Genomic DNA, 16,277 nt, shown 5'->3' on the forward strand with positions numbered 1-16,277 from the left:
CTTATAAAACTGACCTTCCTAGGTTAGAGCACCTGGGATAAGAGGCATATATGAGTTTTGCTGCAGTAGACTTAAAGGTACCTGCCCTGTAGCTCTGCATGGAACAATGGAGCTCCCAGCACAGGACTTGAGCTCCTACAAGGGGCATTCAGTTTTAAAAGGGAAACATGGCATAAAAGTTTGGAAGTTTTGCAGACTGCTAATGTGATAGACAAGAAAATTCCATTTTCTGAAGGGAAATTCAAGCTGGCTGCAGACTTTTGCATAAATAACAAGGAGTCCAATGTTAATAACAAAGACAATGGGGAGAATGTCTCCAAAACATATCAGAGACCTTTGCAGCAGCCCATCCCATCACAGGCCTGAAAGTTTATGAGGAAAAAGTTGTTTTGTGAGTTAGGCCCAGGGTTACCGTGCATGTGCAGCCTGGGAAATTGGTGGCCTTCATCCTAGCTGTTCCAGCTGTGGCTGAAAGTGGCCAATGTAGAGCTCAAGCCATGGCTTCAGAAGGTGCAAGCCCCAAGCTTTGGCAGCATCCATGTAGTATTGAGCCTGCAAGTGCACAAAAGTCAACAATTGAGGTTTGGGAACCTCCACCTAGATTTCAGCAGATGTATGGAAATGCCTGGATGTCCAGGCAGAACTTTGCTATAGAGCTGGGGTCCTCAGGGAGTACCTCTGCTCGGGCGGTGCAAAAGGGAAATATGGAGTGGGAGCCCCCACACAGAGTCTCTAGTGGGGCATTGCCTAGTGGAACTGTGAGGAGAAAGCCACCGTCCTCCCAGACCCCAGAATGGTAGATCCACTGACAGCTTTCATCATGCACCTAAAAAAGCTGCAGACACTCAGTGCCAGCCCATGAAGGCACCTGGGAGAGAGGGTATACCCTACAAAGCCACAGGAGCAATGCTGCCACAGACCATGGGAACCCACCTCTTGCATCAGTGTTCCCTGGATGTGAGACATGGAGTCAAAGGAGACCATTTGGAGCTTTAAGATTTGACTGCCACTCTGGATGTCAGACTTGCTTGGGGCCTTGAGACAATTTGTTTTAGCCAATTTCTCCCATTTGGAATGGCTGTATTTACCTGATGCCTGTCCCTTCATTGTATCTAGGAAGTGACTAACTTGCTTTTGATTTTACAGGTTCATAGACAGAAGGGATTTGCCTTGCCTTGGATGATACTTTGGATTGTGGACTTCTGAGTTAATGCTGAAATGAGTTGAGATTTTGAGGGACAGTTGAGAAAGAGTGATTGGTTTTGAAATGAGAAGATATAAGATTTGGGAGGAGCCAGGGGCAGAATGATATAGTTTGACCGTGTCCCCACACAAATCTCGTCTTGTAGCTCCCATAGTTCCCACATGTTGTTGAGGGGAGCCAGTGGGAGATTACTGAATCATGGGACAGGTTTTTCCTGTGCTGTTTTCATGATAGTGAATGGGTGTCATGAGATCTGATGTTTTTAAAAATGAGTTTCTCAGCACAAATTCTCTCTCTTTGCCTGCAGCTATCCATGTAAGAAGTGACTTGCTCCTCTTTGCCTTCCTCCATGATTATGAGGCCTCCCCAGCCACATGGAACTGTGAGTCCACTAAATCTCTTTCTTTTGTAAATTGCCCAGTCTTGGGTATATCTTTATCAGCAGCATAAAAATGGACAAATACACCTTATTTATAACTTTTTAAAAGAGGCAACTGTGGTAAATTATGAAAAATGAGTTTCTCTAAATATCTGGATGTTGATTTTCAATTATATGAAAGCTATTATGAAAAAAAGGGTGGCTGTGCTGTTTTGGTGGGCCCAGCAGGACAATGCTTATCCCATGAAAGATAATTCTTAACTGCATCATCAGGAGCAAGGTGTGAGACTGGATTCCAACTAGAAAGGCAATCACAATTTTCTATCTCACAAATATTTATCTCTACTTTGAACAAAGGCTTAGCTTTGTTTGCAATTACAATCACTGAACTGAAGCTTAAAATATAGTAGAAATTATTTAAAATATAACCATTTGACATTTTGAAGCCAGTCAAATAATGGTATTTTTCATGTCATTATTTTGGTGTCAGGAAGGCCCAGATGAACTGCAGAATGGAAGTATGATTTTTAATATAACAGTACATTTCAGGAAATTGATAGATATTAACTACTAGATTTAGTTTCCAAGGAAGAAATTGTGTCATTGAATTTAACGGTAATGGAGGAGAAAATATGTTTTTTATAACTCCCAGTACTAGCCATTTTTGAGTCTCTAAAATAAAAAAAAAAGTAATGTCCTTTAAGATATAATTTCTGTTAGAAGCTGAAATTGGTCTCTATTATTATACTATGGTTTGCTTAAATGCTTGCCTTCATTGCCAGAAAATGAGTCCTTCAAATTAAGAATCATGTCTTCATCAGTTTTGATGTTGCAGCAGTATAGTATCTTACAGATGGTATGGTTTTTTTAATCCCTCCAGTAAAGAAGTTTATTTAATGGAGGAACACATGAGCAAATGATACAATCAAAACATGGAACATTATCAGCCTTTCTTCTGCCATGTTATGCCATCTCTGTGTTTTCCTAGTCAAAGTGAAGTGGAAACCTTGAGAGTGATTCTAACAACCACAGCTGTTTAACAAATTGATCTCATTGGCTCAGTAGAGAGTGAAAAGGGTTTCTGAAATCCATATTGTGCAAGTCTCTAAATATCCTTTCTGTCAAATCTTCCTTCTAAAACTGAGCACATACCTGGCTGTCTTTGAGCTACAATACCTACATACTTCTCTGGGGTTCTTGTAGTATTCACCACAAAGCCAGATTGCTGAAGAGATTGCAGAATGGACAAAAATAAAAAGGGAGTTATTTTAACATGATCAGGCAGCCCGCAAAAAGAACTGGAGAAAAACTGATTACCCTTTCATAAAAATATCAAGCCAGCTCCAGGAAGCAATAGCATGTTCTCAAGCTGTAGAATTTTGTGTTTATTGTCTTCCCATTTTGTCTCGACATACCACATGTTTCTAGGCAGAACAATATAAGAACATGATAGACATACTTTTCAAATTTGTGCATTCCCCAAAGACCTCGATATGACCCTTGCTAAATCCCTGTCCTCTCACAGGTATGTTCTGCCTTTTTTTGTTGGGGTATAGAAGAAATGTAAAGTATTCTTCCTCCTCTAGCTCAACCACTTTGCCAGATTTTGTGTTTTGAGTTCTAAATGCCTTCTTTCAAGAGAGTAATAAATCTCATATTGGTAAGCCAGAAGTAGCAGTTGTCAGGCACTGGAGATGTGGCCCCCATCTGGAATGTTATTTTTTTTTTTTAGAAAATGCACTGGCTGTGAAAAGTGGTGGTGATTTAATCCAGAGAGAAGGGAGGATTCGGGAAGATTCCCAAAATGTGATGGGACAGGAGGTACTAAGGTGTAAGTGTGAGCATGTGTCTAAGTATGAATGCATGTGTACATTTCACCAGCATGCAGCAAAGGACCTTGTTCCTGGGGCTGGCCTCGTGGGCAAGGGATATCTGTGAGGTTGTTAACGCTACAGGTTTCTAGATATTTACCCAACATATTAAATCTGAGATTTTGAGAGTAGGTTTCAGGACTCTGGCTGGTTATCAATTTTATGAGATCTCAGAGCAAAATATGGCACATGCTCTGCTGGTGAACAATGGGATGAGAAGGATCAGGTCATGAGCTAGAAGGGTGTATTTGGAAACTCAGGCTGCAGGGAGCCGAACCACCAAATATTGTGGGAATCAGGTTCCCTTTGCCAGGGGCTTATTTATTTTCAAGGGAATATATCTTTTCTGCTGTTTTAGATAACTTGATTTATATTGGAAGTGGATCGAGTATAGATGACAAAACTTAAATATTGAAAGATAATTTCTGGCTCAGTGAAGTTTGTCTTCTGTATCATGAGAGTCCTAATCCTCCTGTACTTTTAATTATGTGAGCTCTTAGGGCAGGGACTTCTTTTCCACTGGTCTGCAGGTTTAAGTCACTGCACCTCAGGATCTGATTTTATGCTGGAGGAAACAAGGGATACTATTGACAAACTTGGCCTTAAGTTTGCGAAAGAAAAACCTTGGTGCTCCCAAATCACTAATCTAAAAGGAATAGTCAAGCTGAGAACTTTTTAGGGCCAACCTGCCTTTCATTCTGTTTGAAGTCTTTTCTCTGCTCACATATAAATGCATATCTGATTGCCTCCTTTGGAAAGGCTAATCAGAAATTCAAAAGAATGCAACCATTTGTCTCTCACCTACCAGTGACCTGGAACCCCACTCCCTGCTTGAATTGTCCCACCTTTCTGGACAGAACCAATGTTCCTCTTACATATATTAATTGATGTCTTATGTCCCCCTCACACGTATAAAACCAAGCTGTGCCTGACCACCTTAGGAACATGTCATCAGGACCTCCTGAGTCTGTGTCACATATGCGTGTCTCAACATTGGCAAAATAAACGTTCTAAATTAACTGAGACCCGTCTTGGATATTCAGGTTCACGATATTAAGATCATGGCATGCTGGGGGCCATGAACACATTTGTTTCACTGCTAGGCTGGCTCAGCTTTGACCGTCATTGAGTCCAGATTTCTTCTTATTCCTTAAATAGTAGATGATCCATTGATCTGGGTTACAGAGCTTCTTTCTGGTAGATACCCAGGTGTCATTGTACATTCATAGTCATCAGATAAAGTGCTCATTATGCCACTCTGCTACTTACAAGCTGTGTACTGGTGGGTAAGTTACCCCTGCTCTGTCATTTCCTCCAGCAGCAGCTTTCGACAGTCCAAGGAGAAACAAGAGGGCTCTATATTTTTTAACGGCTTTATTAAATAAACTTCACATATGCAACATGTACAATTTGATACTGTTGACGTATGTATATACCTGTAAAACTATCACCAGAATCAAGATAATGAATGAATCCACCACCTTCAGGTTCCATCATGATATTTCTCTCACTCTTCCCTCTCATTTCATCCAAGCTTCCTACCTGAAAACAAGATCCTACATTATCATGGTGAAGAGTGAAAGAATTAACGCATATAAAGTGTTTATTATAAAAACTGGCAAATCTAAGCATTCAATAAACATCAGGTATTATTTTCATTGTTGTCATTGTTATTCATTTGCCTGAGGTAACCGAAGTGCAAGCAGTGGAGCTCAACTGAATTGTTTTCTGCCTGATTCTAAAGCCTGAGCTCTTTATACTCGCTCTACCAGAAGGCAGAGATGGGGCTGCCCCTTCCCTTCCAACCGAACTCTAATGATGGTGGGCGTCTGTTTGTGAAACACAGTCAGCGTCAGGTGCATGTGGCTGTTTGGTGTGATAATATTTTCCTGACTCTACAGTGTGGGAGAAGCCGTTGCCTATAGTTGCTGTGGATTAACAGGAATCTCACATGCCCAGCTTTAAATAACTACCATTATTTTAGTCTTCCTTGTTTACTGTAGCCTGAATTAGGCATTTTATCAAGTAAAGAGCTGGTGGTTACCATTTAATTCATCCTGTCTATCTTCTTTGTAGAAGAAAGGGAAAAAAGGTGGTACTGTTAAAATGCTTCTAACCAAAATGTCTTTCAATTTGATGTTTCTTAGAAAAAAAATGGCTAAAATATTTCCAGGAAACATGTAGTGAAAGAAAAAAAATACATGATGTGTTTATTATTCTCCAATCCTAGGGGAAATGTTGAAACCCATTCTAATTTGAGCAATGATTCTGCAATGCTGTATAAATGCTTCTAAGTGGGGAAATCTACAGAAATGCCTTTCAATAAACAATGAGGATAGCTATTTTAAAAATTCCGTATTAAGCAGCCTATTAAAGTTTCATTGTAGCAAATTTTTTCCAAGGCAATTGACTCTATTCAAAATATCTTATGATGAAGAAATGTCTTTTATTTTAGTAAAGAATAAAAATTAACGTCTATCCAACTGACTAGTTCCAAAAATTATCAGAAGGAAAAAATAATCATAGTAATTTCTCCCCTGCCAAAACCATTTGGAGGAAAAAGATAATGGGCTTAATGCCTCTAGCATTTGAAAAAAATGAAAGCTTGTAACTTATTTCCTCCACCTAAGAAATGTGTACTATGGGACATAGAAGAATCTGGACTGTGTTCCTCTGCTATTCAACACTTTGCTCTTTGTTGCTGGATAGAGGAAGGACTGGGCACTCCTGGCTATGGACATGCCTTTACTCTATGAGGGAACATGACCTTCCTGCTTTATCCTCCAGAAAACAACAGCCTGATATTTTGGCAGAAACTTTTCAAAGCTTGCCAATCTAGGATGGCTCAATAGAGATATGTCATGTAGATCCAGAACATGCAGATGGCAAAAGTCAATGAAGAAAGGTTCCCGTTTCTCTGTGTTCCTAGACGAGCCTCAGACTTCAGCTGCTCTTGTGCTGAAGTCTGAGCCTGGGACTCACTCCAAGTGGTGGGACTTTCTTGGTGTTTCTGTTCTCTTTCCACTCCCACCAAAAGGTGTCTTTGCTCCAGGGGAAGCTGGAGGCAGGAGAAAGTCTCAGACTTCCCTTAGCTTTCTATCAGTGCTGGATAATGCATCCAAAAAGATTTCTTGGTCTTCCTCAAAGACAGTTGATCTTGGTGTCTACTCTCTCTTACAAAGCAGTGAATCTTTTTCTGGGCTTTGGAAGTGGCAGTATTTTCTGTCCCTTTTGCAATGGCTCCTGACTTTTGCTCATAAGAGAGAAAGTTCTGGGGAAGTAGGCAGGGCTCTGTCATTTCCCCTGGCAGCAGTTTTCAACAGCCCAAGGAGAAGCAAGAGGGCTCTATAATTTTTAACAGCTTTATTAAATAAACTTCACATATGTAACATGTACAATTTGATGTGTTTGACATATGTACACACCTGTACAATTATCACCACAATGAAGATAATGAGTGAATACACCACCTTCAGGTTCCATCATGATATTTCTTTCACCCTTCCCTATCATCCTTCTCATGCAACCAATGCTCTGCATCTGTCAAGGTAGATTAATTTGCAGTTTTAGAGTTTTTGTTTACATGGAATCATGAAATTTTACTATTGTATGTATGTATATGTATGTGTTCCAGCTTTTCTTATTCTGTGTAATTATTTTGAGATTTATTCATGTTATGTGCATCAATATTTCATCCATGTTTATTGTTTAATACTACATCACTGTATGGATATACCACAATTTGTACACTCACTCATCTGTTGGTGGAGATTTCGGTTGTTTTCAGTTTTGGTCTTACAAATAAAGCTGTTGTGAGCATATGTATGTCAGTTTAAAAAACAGAGAGAGATTCCCTGAAAAAATAAATGATGTTTATTTGTGACTAGAGCATTGCAATGGGAATATACATGTTATAGTAAATTATGTGTGGATTCAGGGAGGTAAGGAAAGACAGAGTTTTTTAAAGAAACATAAAAGAAGGATTACATAATTGTTTTTAAATAATTATACTTAACTACAAAGATTAATAAGAGCGACACTAGTCCCAGGTTAGAGGGGCAGTTGCTGGGCAGATGTATTTGCAGAAGTATTTATTTTTTCTTTTTGTAAGGTTGCAATGGACTTTGTACAATGTTGTGGGTTTTTTTCTTTATAAGGCACACAAATGTGAGAACACTCTCTTCCTAGCCTTCCCTGGCTCTGTCTGTCAGAATTTTCCTGAAATTAGTGGCTCCATTTTGATTCTGACAAATTGTACACATAAGCAACTATTTGCCTGGCTGCAAGCTTTCTTTCTCCTGTGTAAATGCTGAGGAGTGGTATGATGAAGCCATATAACAGGGACTTGCTAACATTTTTATAAACTCCAAAAATATTTTTATGAGGTTGTAGCATTTTGCCTTTCCAGCAGCATTGTATCAGTTTTATTTATTTCCTATCTTTACCAACACTTTGTATAAAGAAAATCTCTGTAACTTGGGGTTAAACAATGAGTTCTTAGATATAATACCAAAAGTATCATACAAAAGATAAGAAATCGATAAACAGAACTGCATCAAATTAAAATTTCTTCTTTTCAAAAAACACTGGTTAGAGAATGAAAAGCCATATGCTGAGCTAATATTCGCAAAACACATATCTGATAAGATTTTTTTCCACAGAATGTATTTTTTAAACTCTCATACTCAATAATAAGGAAACAATCAGAAAAAAAAGATGTATATAAAATCTGAAGACACTGTACGAAAGAAGATATTTAGATAAACAGTAAGAACAAATTGCAGAAATTAAAACCACAGTGAGATGTCACCACACATCAATTAGAGCAGCTAAAGTGAAGACTGGCCTGTATTACTTGTTTCTAACTTTGCAATTTTGAGATAATTATAAATAAACATGTAGTTATAAGAAATAAAACAAAGAAATTCCCTGTATCAGGGATTCCAAATCTGTGGGCCACAGACTGGTACCAGTCTATAGCCTGTTAGGAACCTGGCTGCCCAGGAGGAGATGAACGGCAGCTGAGTGGGCGTTACTGACTGAACTCTGCCTCCTGTCAGATCAGCAGTGGCATTAGATTCTCAGAGGAACGTAAACCCTATTGTGAACTGTGCATGTGAAGGATCTAGGTTGTGTGCTCCTTATGATAATCTAATGTCTGATCTGAGGCAGAAGTTTTATCCTGAAACCCTCCCCTCAATCCCCTGGTCCATTGAAAAATTGTCTTCCACAATACTGGTCCCTGGTGTCAAAAATTTGGGAACTGCTGCCCTATACCATTTATCCAGTTTCCCCCAGTGGTAACATCTTGCAAAACTATAGTTCAGGCTGGGTGCAGTAGCTCATGCCTGTAATACCAACACTTTGGGAGAACAAGGTGGGTGGATCACTTGAGGTCAGGAGTTCGAGACCAGCCTGGACAATATGGTGAAACCTGTCTCTACCTAAAATACAAAAAAATAGCTGGGTGTGGTGGCGGGCAACTGTAGTCCCAGCTACCCAGGAGGCTGAAGCAGGAGAATCACTTGAACCCAGAAAGAGGAGGTTGCAGTGAGCCAACACTGTGCCATTGCACTCCAGCCTGGGAGTCGCAGCAAGACTACATCTCAAAAAAATAAACAAAAAACAAACAACAAAACATCAACAACGATATAGTACAATATCGTAATCAGGAAATTGTCACTGATGCAATCCATAGGCTTTCTTCAGGTTTCACCAGTTTTGCATACATTCATTTGCATGCATATTTAGCTCTGTGCAGTTTCAGCACATACATAGGTTCATGTGACCAGCACTTCAGGCATGGGGCAAAACAGCTCCCTCAGCAGACCTCTCCTGCTGTCCTTCTAGGACCACAGCCACTTCCTTTCTCCCTTACTCTCTAACCTCTGAGAACTACCAACCTGTTCTCAGTCTATAATTTTGTTATTTGTATTCTTTTTAAAGTTTCTGTTTTTCTCTTCCCATAATCAAACCACAGCTGCCACCATCCCTTGAACTTCGGTTCAAATTTTCAGCCATGTTAAAGGTGCTCACAGAGTCACAGAGGAAGTTCTTGAGAATCTTTTCCTTTGGTGAAATTGCCAGTGAAAATTCAGCAATGCATGTGAAGTGAGATCCAACTTGACAAACTTGCTATTAATAAGCAGACTGGTTTTCAAATGTATAAGTCAAAAGACTATCAAGACTTAACATCTGAAACCGTGTCTTATAAAATCTGCTTGGTGGAATTCAATACAACTATTTGACAGGATTAGAGAGCATGCAAAAACTGGAGAAACATTATCCCTGCAGTAGCTCACTTTCCTAAGCTCCCTGCTTCAGTGTCTTCTCTCTGAACAGACACTTGCCTGCATGCCCCTTTATGTCTGCCTCTGGTTTATTCTCTTCTTCAAAGCTATTGCCACATACTCTTTTGTCTCATTTTATTCTCATACAAGTGACCGATTCCCTTTTTTTTGTCTCCCCCTATATGCAAGAAGTTTGGCCCTTTTCTTTCTATACTTTATCTTCTTTTAGTTAAATAGGGCAGCAAATGACAAAGAGGCAATTTCTCCTGCTTTTAGATACTTTTGGTTTATAAAACAAGAAGTCATTTTCTTGGTGCCTCCATTTATATCATTTAGGATGTGGGATAATTATGTTTTTATATACTGATGGAAATAGCTCTTCATCACTTGAGTTCTGAAGGCTGCGTCTTCATAAATCCAAAACCGGAGGTTTCTGCTCAGAAAACTGGGTCACTCCACATCATCTACAATGTGCTTTTCTTTACAGCACAGTCTCACCCACACTTACAACTGGGATGTACATGTATTTATTTCATAAGAAATAAAAATATCACTCAGTGATGCACTTTCCACTTGGCTGAGAATCAGCAACCTCTCACCACCAATTTTTATACTGATTTGCACACTTTTAAGTAAAACCTTTATCTGTATGTGAAGAAAAGTAATAATTAAAAGCTAATCTCGAATTTTATCTAATCCAGCAAGCTATACAATATGAATTAGTTTCCAAAGCAAAACTGAATTTCTAAAAATTAAGTAAAACGTAATGACAATTTTCAAATGACACCAATGTACTGTTCCTCAGTATTCTCACCTGAAAGCCAACAAATCTTGTTCCCTTTTTTGGCTGCCCCCATATGCAAGAAGTTTGGTGCTTTCATATCTACACCTTATCTTCTTTTTGTTAAATAGGATAGCAAATTTGTTCCCTGAAAGTGAACAAATCGACTCTATCACTCTCATGGGGTAGCTTGAAAGATTAAATGAAAAACAGAAGGAAGATGAAGGAGCCTAGATGTGTCTGCAATAAATGATACTTTATGCAAAACTATCATTTTTTGTTGTGATTAGTAATACTTCATTTAATTGTTTCAGAAAGGATCATTGTCATTTATTACATCTGTGTTCCGTATCTGTGCAAGCATCCATCTCACCTTCCTAACATTGGTGATTGTATGTATGTGTGTGTGTTTATGTATATCTATATCTATCTATATTTCTTTCTTTTTTTTTTTTTTTTGAGTTGGAGTTTCGCTCTTGTTACCCAGGCTGGAGTGCAATGGCGCGATCTCGGCTCACCGCAACCTCCGCCTCCTGGGTCCAGGCAATTCTCCTGCCTCAGCCTCCTGAGTAGCTGGGATTACAGGCACATGCCACCATGCCCAGCTAATTTTTTGTATTTTTTAGTAGTGATGAAATTTCACCATGTTGACCAGGATGGTCTCGATCTTTTGACCTTGTGATCCACCCGCCTCGGCCTCCCAAAGTGCTGGGATTACAGGCGTGAGCCACCGCGCCCGGCTTATATCTATCTATATTTCTATCTCTCTATCCGTATAAAGAGTTTTAAGGAATTGGCTCACATGGTGATTGTATTAATCTGGTTCTCTAGAGGGACAGAACTAATAGGAGAGATGTACAGATAAAAGGGACTTTGTTGAGGAGTACTGGCTCACAATCACAAGGTGGAGTTCCACTAGGCCATCCGCAAGCTGAGGAACAAGGAAGTCAATCCCAAAACCTCAAAAGTAGGGGGAAGCTGACAGTGCAGCCTTTAGTCTGTGGCTGAAAGCCTGAGAGACCCTGGCAAACCACTGGTGTAAATCCAAGAGTCCAAGAGCTGAAAATGTTCAAGGGCAGGAAGCATCCAGCATGGGAGAAAGAGGAAGGCCAGAAGACTCAGCAAGTCTGCTCTTTCTGCTTTCTTCTGCCTGCTTTATTCTAGCAGTGCTGGCAGCTGATTAGATAGTGCCCACCCAAACTGAAGTTGGGTCTGCCTTTCCCAGTCCACTGCCTCAAATGTTAATCTCCTTTGGCAACACCCTCACAGACACACCTAGGATCAATACTTCGATCCAATCAAGTTGGCACTCAATATTAACCATCACAACGACAAAAGAATTGGCTCACATTTTCATATATATATGTACATATGTATTTATATTTTATATATGTGTGTGTGTGTGTGTATATATATATATATATATATCGATATAAATATATAAATGCATACATATACGTACGTCTTGGTAAGTCCAAAATCTTATGGGAGAGGCTGGCAGGCTATATACTCGGGAAAGAGTTACAGTTTGAGTCTAAAGACAGCCTGTTGTAGAATCAAGGAAAGAGCCAATGTTGCAGATGAAGTCCAAAGGTCATCTGCTGGCAGAATTCTCACTTGCTCAGGAGAAGTTAGGCTTTTGTTCTAGTCAGACCTTTCACTGATTGGATGAGGCCGACCCACATTATGGAGTGCAATCTGCTTTACTCGAAGTCCACAGATTGAAATGTAAAGCAGATCTCATGCAAAAATACCTTTACAGAAACACCTATAATAATTGTTAACTAGATATCTGGAAACCATGGCCCAGCCATGATAAACATAAAATTAACTAGCACACTGATTATTATATTTTCCTTAATGGTACAGGTTTTAAAGTCACTGGCACAACAAAACAATGATGGAAAGCAAGGTAGGCTGAAAATTTTGGGAAAAGTTTACTTGGTTCTGGATGCCCACTGTTCACATGTTCTTACCCACATGTCCATCGGCATCCTGGTCATTCTATGGTGCCTGTGTTATCTCCATGCTGACTAATGTCACCTTAAATTCAGGCCTATAAATATCAAGAGGGTGACCCAAAATTCTCTACAACCCAACTACATTTTCCAGAATATTTACTACTATAATGTTTCTAGGCATAGGACACTTCCGGCACCTAATGTGGTAGGGTTTTTATTGTTGTTATTTCCACAGCAACTACTTCTTCAACACCAACTGGGCATCTTGCAGTGCAATTCTTAAACACATACCTGGAGTTAATGTCAGGTCCCACAAGTTGAGGTTTCAGCCACACAAGGCTGCTCCCACTCAGATTCCAGTCACAAGGCTGGGGCTTCCCATATTTCTGACCAACTGGATGTTAATCGAGGGTTTCCAGACCTCTTTCTTAGGTTTGATATATCCTAAAATGTCTCACAGAACTCAGGAAAGCAGTTTACTTCCTATTACTGGTTTGGTATAGAGAATACAACTCAGAAACAGCCAAATCAGTGAGATAGGATACAGTATGTGGGAAGGGGTGTGGAGCTTCCGTGCTCTCTCTAGGGGAGCCCCTCTCCCAGCACCGAGATGTCTTCACCAACCCAGAAGCTTCCTGCACACCATCACTGAGGGCTTTTATGAAGCCTCCATAATATAAGTATGGTTCATTAAATAATTGGCCATTGGTGATTTACTCAGTCTCCATTCACTCTCCCCTTCCTGGAGGTCAAGGATAGCGCTGAAAGTTCCAATCATCTAAATATGCCTAAGTCTTTCTGGTGACCAGCCGCCGTTCTGAAGCTACCTAGGTGTCTCAGCTATCAGTCATCTCATTAGCGCACAAAAGCCACTCTCATCACTCTAGAGATTCCAAGGGTCTTGGATGCTCTTATGTCAGGAACCCAGGGAGTAAGACTAAATATTATAACAAATGATGCTTCTATCACCCCTATCACTCAGAAAATTACAAGGATTAAAGAAGCTTTGTCCCGGAAACCTAGAACAAAGAACGAATTTATATTAATCATTATATCATGCTTTCACATTTGCTTAAGTATTCTCTGAAAGAACCATTTCACGCCTCTGTCATATCCACTGATGGATATTTCCCCCTAAACTGAAACTATTAACCAAAACATCCCACAACTTCCAGCCCCCTCAAACTACCCACATTGGAACTCATTATTTCCCCTCTTAGAAGCCTAAAATCCATTATCCATAGAACGTGAATCCCAAACTTTTTTTTTTTTTTTTTTTTTTTTTTACAATAAAAATCAGGTCATATCACTTCTCGGCTTAAAAGACTCCTGTGACTTTCTATGCCCTAAACATAACATTTGAATACGGGTTTTCAAAGCTTGACAAGGGTAAAACCTTTGCTTGCCTTTCTGTCCCCCTCTTCTACCACACTGGCCCTCAACAACTACGTCCAGCCTGTTTCCTTCCACATGCCAAGTGCCTTGCCAGCTCAGGAACTTGGCACCCACTCTCCACTGTGTCTGGTGGGCTTTTCCCCTTGGCATGACTGGCTCTGTTCTATTGTTCAGATTTTAGCTTTAATTGAACTTCCTCAAATAGGCCCTTCCTAACTATTCAACCTCAAGCAGATTCCTGGCCATTTTTCTTTCTGTATCTTTTACAATTGAATGCTATAATCAGTGTTGTGTCAAACTATATTGGAACCTGAGGCAAAAAGGAAAATCAATACTGTGACCCTATTTTTATTACAAATTTTGATATTTTGTTCATCACAGATTTTTTGCATTACTTTCAATTGTTTTTAAATATTGCATTAACACATTATTTACCTTAATTACTGAGTTTCTTGCCATCTCCTTAAATTTTGTGTCCCGGGTAAGTGACTCACTTGCCTCACCCCAGACCTGGCCCTGTTGGTAACCCAGGCTTCTCTTTACTGTTGGCCTAGTATGATCACTTCCAATTCACAACCCCAGCCTAATTTATAAGATTGTGGAGAATGCTGTCAAACATCACAGAAGTGACAGAGATGACCATCTGTGACTTAAAACTGTAAGAGATAATAGATGTGACAAATAGAGGAAGAGATGGGAACGAATTCTAAGTGGAGTAATTACAGGTGGTTATCTGGGGTGCGGAGAAGAAGCATCCCTTGCAACTATAGTGGGAGTTGAAACAGTTATCTTAATGCATAAGAATTAGGTCACTGGGGGAGCTGTGTGATGTAATTCAACATGGCGTTCTCACCATCTTTTGGGAAGTACAGAACTGACTCCTTGAAGTGGGTGGGCCCCATGTGACACATGGATAGCCACACAGGTTGGTCAGGTTGATGATGCTTGTGGCAGAACAGTGTACACTATATTCAGTGGAGACAATGAGCCACGCATGCTCAAAGATCTGTGAGTGCAGGCTCTTTAGGAAGGCATTAGACAGACATTAACATTCAAGATGGCAGAGTTCCTTTTAGTTGATTTGATCATTTGTTTAAATTCTTTAAAGACAATGTACATCTTTATTGCCTATACTTGAGCAGGCCAATCCTTCCACTCTACTCTTGATATTCCACTGTTACACTGTTAAAGAAATAAGGAAGAAAAACAATAAGAAAACTGAAATTTCATTTATGGGCAAAAAATTAAATTAATGAGAAAATCTTGGCCACACTGGTAACAATGGAAAAAAGAAATAGGTAATAGTGCCTGTGGTAGTTAATTAATACTGCATCTGGCTGAACAACCTAGTTTCCAATTAAAGGGATACTGTCCTTTGGAGGAAAAAGGGATGGGGGCAAGTGATATTTACATACTTTATTATGGGTAATTATAATTATAGAAAGAATTTTAACTTTTTATGAATTGTTTTAAAGTTAAAAAATAATAAAAGGGGAAAACAAGTTTAAAAAGGACAGATGAAGGAAGAAGACATTTTTAAATAGTGATAGTGATCTTCTTTAGAAGGACGCAAGTAAAAGGTGAATAATGAGTGCTAAGTAGGCATGAGATGAAGAATCGTTGGAGAGAAGGAGGGCCAGACACCAAGGTTCATTAGTAAGAAGAAATGAAAGGAGCTAGTCAGCATCGTCAAGTCAGCCAGAAACCAGGGCGGAAAAACATGATACAAGAAAGAAAACAAAACAAAATTTGTGGAACTGTGCAGTGATCTTCATTAGCTTTAAAGCTTTGCTACTATTAAGTTTTCTGTTTTAATGTTAGTGCTGGAAAGCTGTGCCTGAGTTCCAAAGCGAAGACAGTATAATGAGGCATGTTCAACCCCTACTTCCCATCATGGCCTGAGTTTGTTTTTTTCAGGTTAGCTTAAGAATGTCCTTGGCCTAGAGGAAAGGTCCTTTTAATTGGCTAGGGGGTTTAGAATTTTATTTTTGGTTTATGCTACCATCACCCCACACTGTTGGGCCACATTAGAGAGGGGGGTGAGAAAAAGGGAAAGATTTACATGACCTATTGTGGGCTCAAACCACCAGATCTCCCTTCACCCACTTTTGTTTTTTTTAAGAGGGAGTTTCACTCTCGTTGCCCAGGTTGGAGTGCAATAGTGGGATCTTGGCTCATTGCAACCTCCGCCTCTGGGGTTCAAGTGATTCTCCTGCCTCAGCCTCCCAAATAGCTGGGATTACAGGCATGCATCACCATGCCCAGCTAATTTTTTGTATTTTTAGTAGAGACAGGATTTCCCCATGTTGGTCAGGCTGGTCTCCAACTCCTGACCTCAGGTGATCTGCCCACCTCGGCCTCCCAAAGTGCTGGGATTGCAGACTTAAGCCACCGCT

At 39.8% G+C, this 16,277-nt stretch overlaps 1 long non-coding RNA gene across 1 annotated transcript in view; it reads left to right on the forward strand.

Annotated features, from left to right (window-relative positions):
* LOC141584440 (uncharacterized) overlaps positions 1 to 1,580 on the forward strand; it is a 190,674-nt gene extending 189,094 nt beyond the window's left edge. Inside the window, exon 3 of the long non-coding RNA XR_012517497.1 lies at positions 1,512 to 1,580. This is a non-coding gene — a long non-coding RNA (uncharacterized LOC141584440). The remainder of the gene's footprint in view (positions 1 to 1,511) is intronic.
* The last annotated feature ends 14,697 nt before the right edge of the window (positions 1,581 to 16,277 follow it).

This window comes from Saimiri boliviensis, chromosome 5, assembly GCF_048565385.1.
Source record: "Saimiri boliviensis isolate mSaiBol1 chromosome 5, mSaiBol1.pri, whole genome shotgun sequence".
Classification (NCBI taxonomy): domain Eukaryota; kingdom Metazoa; phylum Chordata; class Mammalia; order Primates; family Cebidae; genus Saimiri; species Saimiri boliviensis.